The sequence below is a fragment of the Falco naumanni genome, chromosome 13 (genome assembly GCF_017639655.2).
Source record: "Falco naumanni isolate bFalNau1 chromosome 13, bFalNau1.pat, whole genome shotgun sequence".
Lineage (NCBI taxonomy): Eukaryota > Metazoa > Chordata > Aves > Falconiformes > Falconidae > Falco > Falco naumanni.
In genome coordinates, this window is record NC_054066.1 from 29,650,377 (window position 1) to 29,659,298 (window position 8,922).

Below are 8,922 nucleotides of genomic sequence, written 5' to 3' on the forward strand. Positions count from 1 at the left end.
GCCAAAGGAGACATGTGAACATTAAAATCCAGGTCAATCCCATGCAGTAGTTACCCTTTGCGTTACACCCCAATGTCTAGCCTCCACACTGGGGCTGCTTTTCAGAGCCCTGCACCAGCACTCACCACTGCCAGTTGGCTGTTGCAACTCATACTTTCCTGCTATCCACTGCTTTTTAAAACAAACAAACCACATTTTTCTGCTCTTGCTACATATAGCGTACCAACAAGAGTGTCACACAGCATACCCTCCTTCCTGTCTTCTGAATTTTCATATATTCCAAGCTACTGGTGTTTCAGAAAATAAGGAAAGAAAATTAATGTAAACTTAAGTGGACTAAAGCCAGGGTTAAAACTGCAATGGAAAGAAGAGCAGCCAGAGCGTAGCCCTGCCTAGGGCCAGCAGCCCCTGCAGCCATGTGCTCCACGACACAGAGGATCAAGGTCACTTCTGCCTGTAACCACATACTGCACAGCCATGGGAAGACTTGCATGAACTAGCTTAGACACTGACCTGCTACTTAATAAGTCAGCCCTGCTAAAAATAAGTATTGTGACAGAAAACTGAGTTTTTCAGGCTGTGGTTTGTAAGGAAGAAATATGCGGGAGTATAACTTACAAGTTTGTAACAGCAAAGTCTCTCTACATCTCTTCCACTTCTTGCACTCTGACAGCATTACTGTGAAAAGAATCATCCAGGTCAACCAAATTCTGCCCAAGCAGACACCTGGGAAACTAATTGTTTTAGGAAAACACACCAGGAAATAAACCTCTTCAAAGCAGAAAGCATTTGCAAGGCTGTCCAGCAAAAAACAGTATTGTCTAGCCTAAATGGGAAATAAGTTAGTACAACCAGGTTGTGACTCAGCCCTTAATAAAAATATAGATGAAAATATAAGACCTAAACAAATGATTGATCAAAGACTATAATGCAGTCCTCTTACCCACATTTAAGGATCCTGTTCTCAATAGGATCTATTTCTAGAGGGGGAAAAATGAGAGATTTGGGTAAAATTATTAGTATCTGACTTACTGCAAAATAATTCTTTTTCCTTGCGTGTTAGTGTAGGTTCAGTAGCTGTACAGGGGCCCTCAGGCTCCGGGTACAGCCCTACAACAAGGGTACAGAAGCGCCTCATGTCATACTCCAAAAAAGTAACTCTGGAAAGAGAACTCTCATTTGGGAGTTTTTGTCAGTGAAACACAAGTGTTCTAGAAGCTTATTACATTTACATATCAATTGTTACATGTATTCCATGGCTCTGATTTTAATTCTCTCCTGCTTCTGGAATAACAAACATCCTTGCTGTTTCAAAGCATGACACACTTTCTTCCACCAGGTGCAGTGCCAGTGCTGCAGGTCACCCACCCGTGCCAGCGGGAACACTTCCCACCTCACTCACCCCATCCCTGCCTCAAATTTTTCCTTCAGTTTGTTTGTGGGGTGGTAATTTGTATATCGTTTGCATGAACTACATGCAGCGCTCTCAGATTGATTGTCTAAATGGCTGCTCTACCCAGATCCCAACCGGGATGCATTTAGCAGATGATGAATGACGACTCGGGTCACACAGGAGGGTTCCCTATACCCACCCTGCCCCAGGGGCACAAATGGGCACCGGTGACTCCCATCAGCCTCACCTGGGACCCCCTCCTGCCCCTGCACACGGGCCCCGAGCGCAGCCCTTGCCTGGGCTGTGTCCTGGGGGTCCTGTGGGCACAGCACTGGTGCAGCGCTGGCTGGACTGAGGGGTGCTCTTGGCAGCACAGCACCCCCGGTGCTGCCGGGGCAGCCTTGCTGTTAGCGTTGGCACCAATCTGATACTGTGGTGACTGCGGTGGTTTTACGTATCTCACTGGGAAGGGTCACACCTTCATCAGCGTACGGAGTAACAGCTTACCAAAATAACAGCCAAGGACTGGAAGAAGCAGGCAGGCGCTATGCCTGAGCAGGCTGCTCACACTCCGGTTACCACCCGGTAACTGGGCTGGGCTGGGCAGGGACGCAGGGGGTCCGGGTACCACTGCCCTGCGCCTGCCAGGCACAGACACCTCGCGTTGGGCACAGGCAGCTGCCAGTGCCCGATCCACCCGGGCAGGACTCCAGGGGTTAAAGGATAGAGACATGGGCATCAGAGAGGGAAAAACTGCTACAGCCTCAGGGACAGGCAAGCAGCTTGGCAGGGCAGAAACTTGTCCCCAGCTTCAGCAGGAGGAGGCCAGATGTCCCAGGCACCTCTGCCAGCTGCTGCTGGTGCTTGTACAATGGCTACAGCCACAGGGATAAAAGGAAAAGCAGAAATACTCCAGTTGCGCTGCACACCATAGTGATTTTTTTTTTTTTTTTTAATTCTAATATATTTCAGGAAATAAACTGAAAAGCCACGGGGAGGCAATACAGCACTGCAGAAGGTTTCCTTTCCACCAAACAATAGTACTCAATGGCATTCAAACCCCAGTGAGGAATACTGGTTCTGCAAGCCCTCCTGTCTCTGCAGGGCAAGGCTCAGCTGTGACTGTCACCCAGAGACTCTAACAAGGGCAAAGGACACAAAGCAACACCAGAGCTAGTAAACATTGTCCATGTTTGCTTTCAGTAAGACAAGCTGCAACCTTACAGTAAAAATAATTTCTTCTTCTGTCCTTTAATACCTCTTATGGACATCTGCTAAGCAATCAGTACAGTTACAACAGTGTGGGGCTTCTTCAAAATGCAGCAGCACCAGACCTGCTACGACCGGTCTTCAACACAAGAACACACAGTAAATAACACCTATTCAGGAACCAGCTTAAGACAAAACATTAAAGCAAACTAAAGAAAATCCACACCAACCCTAGACACAGTTATTCGGAATTTAAGCAAGGGATATTTTGTGACTTAGAGAGCCATCTGACCCTCAGCACTAAAGGGTTGCATGTTGTTCTGCAACAAACTGAAGCATTTTGATAGCAAGTCATCCTGAGCCTCTGACGTTGCATTTTCCATCGCTCCAGTAGCTTCATTTCATACCAAGTTCATAAGCTTCGTGGCACCATATTGCTTGTCCCACACCACAATCAAATTGTCTCCCAGCCTGTCCTCAGTAAAGGGCAGTGGCTGTGGTTCATACCCTTCACCGTATGGGATTAAGACTTCTTTGCACCAGAGACAAAACAGGATTTTGTTGCCCAGAGGTGAAGATGAATCCTTCATGTGCCAAACTTCAGCACATCTGCAAGAGGACAGAACTGAGGTCTCAAGTAGGGGCACCACTTACTTATTTTTTTCATATCCTTTTTCTGCCCCCAAAGACTCCTGCATACCTCCACTTCTTCTCTACAAAATAGGTTTGAAAATTCTGTTTTAGTGCTGAATATATATGCTGGGATTCACTGGGAATTGAATGGCTTTTAGTTTAATATTCAGAAGCTAGCACTGTATTTCATATCCCTTAACTAGGCTTCAGTCTGTTATTTCTACTGTTACTTCTTCACTGTTATTATCTGTACTTTTTAATCATGCTTATAGAACTTGAAATTGACCTGCTTTTTATAAAATGAAGAGACTGTATTCACAAGACTTTCTACAAGAGAATATGGATATTGTTTTCCCATCTGTTGTTTACTACTGAATTGTAAGTTGTATAAATAGAAACAAATGTCTTATTTGAGAACATATTAATGCTCTGAACTGAAAAAGCAATGCACTGAAACTTAAACAAGCTGAAATTTAACATATGCAGTATTTCTGAATACATGACAAAGCAGCAATTCCAGAAGCACGCTACGTTCATAAAAGCATTAAAGTATCAAACAAAACATTTTCCAGCTCAGTCTAAAAAGCGTATTATCATCAGACTAAGAGAACAGAAGATTTCAAACAAGTCAATATTTTGTCTTGATGGTTTAAAAACGAAATATTGCTTTCAAACATTTTACTTTTTACTGGTTGGGAGAAAGGTAGCAATATTTTTTTGTCTTTATACTTTCTGTAAATACTGACTTCCAGCTTTGTTTTAATTTTTGCCACTGACTTGAAAAAGCGATTTTTTTTCAGTTCCAGTAAGAGCACGCAGTCATCACAAACACTGAATGGAGGGATATTAAACAATAGTGTTATCTACCTAAACGCCTTCTTTACGATCTCCTTAATTACCTGAATTCTGAAGGTTTTTGCATGAACAAAAATAAATCCATTTAAGATTTTTAGATATATAGCAACATTAAGAGATTAAAAGTGAAGCTACTAGTCCATAACTGGTACAAAGACACAGTGAAAGGTTAGCTGCTACCTCTCAAACACCTAGGAGAAGGGAACAGCACCCCAGTGAACGTGACTACACTTGCCATAGGTGTCCGACAGACTTTTGTGCCGGTGGTTAAGCATAGCGCTCAGCGGCTGGGGCATGCCTACTGTGCAGCTGCCACAAAACGTCCTCACCAGCAAGCGCAATGACATCCTCTAAAGCTTCAACCACCGTCACCCCAACGCTCAAAGAGAAGAAAGACCCAAAGAGAAACAGTCCTTATATCTCCTTCATTTCCTCACACACAGGTTGCAAGAGGAGTGACTGAGAAGAGCAGCCCGTAGCAACACACACGCCACCCTGGGAGGCAGGTCACTGCCTGCAGCCTTCTGCCTCCTCACTCCCATACCCTGCGCTGCTCCTGCTCGCTGCGACCTCGGCTCGCAATCCTTTAAGGAGCAGTCCCTCTGCCTGCCTTGGGGATGACATGGAGAAGGAGAACTGTAATGGATGTTTAGCTCGCTCCCCTGCAGAAACAAGTCAAGCAGAAGCCTGCAGCAAGAGAAATTTTTTTTCTCTCATCTCATCTATACCAATTCCTCTTTCAAATGAGGAGGTATGCTCAGTGGAAGAAAAGCTGCAGAGCTGTTACATGGGTGCACTATTTCACACAGGAGCCATCTCACTCCAAACCAAAACAGTGACTGCTCTGGAAGTAGATCAAGACAGTAAACTCCCTTACTAAACTCACATTAAACCAGAAATCTAACCATACTCTAAACCACCTTCGCTGATCCCTGTTCTACATTAAGTTTCAAAGTTCAAAGCAACTTAAGAAACACAGACTTGTAACAAGAGGTCTGTGTTGCTCACACCTCTAATTTCCAGCTTCTCAGCGTTCACGTAGCTCTAGTTTTCACATAGTTTCTCATTTTTACAACAGTAAGTACAATTCTTGAATTATGGATCCATAAACAGATCGCTGAGAAGCTAGATTTCCCATCCCAGGAGAACAGAGAACGGTAGAGAAGAGACCTGTGGGGCAATCAGCAGTAATCTTACATAAAATTAGAGCAGTACTGATAAAATCTGAGTTCAAAGCAGTCATTTAGGAAAGTGGACTGACTGTCTGACAGACCACAAACAAGGGAAGAAATCATTCGGTAAATGTTTTCAGTAAATCAGTGTTTAGATTTTCTTACTCAAACATACCTTTGAAATTATTAACATATATATACACATATGCACACAGAAACATATATTTAAGACTGAATTCTGAGATTAGTAATGCTTTGGGATTGCAGAGTCAATGGGCGTGCCAAGGACGATGGAAGGGAGAGATATTATTCAAACCAGAGGTCTATACATTTTTCCAATGGAGTTTCAATGGCATTTGGGGGGATTTAACTGCTGTTAAAGCAACAGAGCAGCTCTGAAATGTAATTTCAATAGCAGATGAGAAAACAGCATGATGAAAACCAGAATTTAGTTAGATTTTCTGTTCCTCTTTCAAATTGAACACTTTGAGAGGTTTCTGAAGAGTATATACAAGATTATATAGAATTCCCATTTGGGTCTGGGATGCAGGGGACCGATTCTTCCCTGCTGCTCCAGACACGCAACCAGACCATCGGTCCAGGGCAGCCCTGCCACCCTGTGTTGTGCATGGGGCAAAAAAGCAATTGCAGGTTCTTTTCTGATATTATAACCCACAAATTCAGAGAGGGAAGTTCACGGTAATCCTGGCTCACACAGACCCAGGGGGTCAGAAGAGCTGTCCAGTCTAAAAAGACCAGTCACTTGAATGGGACTGCAGAACACCAGAGCCTGACTGCATGCAGAGACAGTGTCTGTCCTGCCAAGGCACCTCTCCAACTCTGCTAGGAACATCCCAGCTCCTCTCCAAAAGTGCTGTGGAAGGCAGCCAGCGCTGTACAGCTCGAGGACACATTGCTCTCACTGCCCCACTCCCTTTCTCCAAAATTAGGAAAAAAGTTTGGAAAAGGTGGATGGGGATTTCAATGTGCTAGAGAGGCTCTTTGATGCTGCTATTAAGCTAAAGCAACAGTTAACAGAACTATCAGAAAGTAACCATTTATATTAGACCTAATGTTTATTAAAACAAATACACAGTAGTGTCAGACATTTAATCGACAAGGAAATAAGAAATGGTATGAAACTGTTCATAGTTGTACACATACAGACCAGGGGAAGCACTCAGCAGAAACAGTTCCCAGTTATTTCTCCAGCAGACTTGCTTCATGTTGGCACCTCCTAGAATCTGACCAGCCTGTACAAGTCAGACTCTTCAGCAGTAAGAAATGAATAGCCTGAAATAAAGTAAACACTAGAATGTGTTCATTAACACCCATGCAAGTCTGTGTGCCTCTGACTCTGCAAATTAGGTGAGGAAGAAGATGCCTACCAGAAGCAGTGATGGCCCCGCAGACACTCCACGGGTTTGCACATAGTTCAGAGCACGGCACCATCGGAGGTGCTCTGCTTTGTGTCTCCTTCAGACGAGTGCGATGGATATTGACCAATTTCTGAACCAGCCTTCCTGTTAGTGTAAGGCTGTGTAAAGTCAGCATGGCTGTTTATGACCTGCTCTGAAAATCTGTACCAACCAGCTGAAACACACAAGCTTGCCCCATTCTACTGCTCTCACTCCTGAAAGCTCTGCTCTGGGTAGCAGTGATGACAGGGAGAGCAGGGGACAAGCACAGTTTGGAGGTACCCGAGCACAAACACATGGACATACCAGTGCTGCTCATCACCCAAGAGCACTGCACAGGACATCACTACCTGAGCAAAACACTACGCTTGTGACTCCGGGTACTTCTCCCCACTGCTCATGTAAACCCAGCCTGTGTAACTACTTGCTGCCAGGACAGCACTCTGTACACATCTGTTCAGTGTAAATGCTTAAGGTTTGAAATTTAGGATTACTCAAAGGAAGTGCACTACTCTTGGTGGAAAAGAGAAAGGGAGCCAAGCATGAGCACTCCCCCAACAGAACAGCCTTGCTGTGATGGAGCTGAGGCCGTCGACACTGATTAAATTGATCAAGGCATTACTACCTTCCTGGAGCCTGCAAAAATACAGACAGCATATAACCATGATGCCAAAGGAAAAAAAACTTCAACTCCCTGACTTACTTTTCTGCGTCACCTGAAGTATCAACAGAGAGAGGGACATTTGAAAACACAGCACCAGTTTTCTACGGTAACAATTCAGCATTTCTATAATTTGCAGCGTTTTGTTTAAGAAGCCTGAGCTCAGACCGAACACATTCCTTTCAAGCAGCCTGTTCCTCTGATAACAGAGCTGTATGGAGGGAGTTCTATGTCCTTCGGTTTGAGCTAAAAGTTCTTGATGGTGCAACCTTTCACTTAGGAGAAGCAGCAGACAGCCCAGTTTCTCTACTTCACAGCACTTAGAAAAAGGTCATGTACACTGACAAAATCACTGCTAGCAGCTCAGAAAGGATATACACACACCTCCACTCACCCCCCTGAGATTTATACATTACATGATTAATTTTTGACAGGTATAAAATCAATTGTACCAACATTAATGACTATTTATTTAAAATTGTATTCCACTAATTACCTACAGTGTCCTAGACAGAGTCCAAAAACAGATAAAGATGTCTCACATCAGAGACTTGGCCACATACACTAGATAGCAAGCTGTATTTATTAATGCAGACTAAGCTATATAAACAGCATAAAACAGGAGGCACACACAGATTTTAGAACATGAATCAGTTCAGTGACCGTTCCCCATAAATCTGCTTTGAAATGAGGAGCACTGCATTTTAAGAAACTGAGGACAGACTAAAAGGCATTTCTGGAGCAGTCTGAACTCACAACCTCTCTGCAGACCCACACAAGCAGTTGGTATCAAATCTGCTTGGGAGCCAAGGCATCAGAGGTAATACGCAAATACCCTTAAAGAGATTTCCAGCTTGCACTTCTGTGTCCCCTTAGCATCTGTGTTTGCATCCACTTTGAACTGATTGTTTCCCATCAGGATTTTAAAACTATACAGCTCCAAAACCAAGTGACTTCAGAGCACAAGCTGCCTGTTCACAGTAAGGAGAATATTAAGGAGTGTGGGTAACTATACTTGCTTGTATAATTCTAAAATTATTTTGTATTACACATGAACTAAGAGAAGGCATATGGTCTGTGGTTCAACTTACAACTTTATTCATAAACAAAGGCAATAAATTAAATGGAACATGAAACAAAACATATTGAAAGCATCAGTCCTTGAGCCTTGGGTCTGGATGCAATTTTCCCCCTATTAATGCTCTATTTTTATTTTTTTTTTACTTCCCATTTTATTCTTACAGGAATGATACCACAAATCTGACCCCAGTATTTGTCAGCTCTATCAGCATGTTGCCTGCACTAACTGTACCTAACTGTATTTCAAGTAAGTATGAAAAGACCATGAGCTCTTAAATTGACGATAACAGTGAAGAAATGTTTTTTAAAATATCTTTTGAAGATTGCTTTACTAGATAGTATTTCTTAGTCTATAATTCATTACTTGTGACGAATGGGTACAGTGCCTTAGGGAAAGTGTTGACTTTTAGAGGGGACTCAATTTGCCTAATTGCTTATGTTGTGTTAAGAAGCTTACTTGGTACATTTGCTTTGGATTTCAGCTCTCCAGTGCCTGTGTAT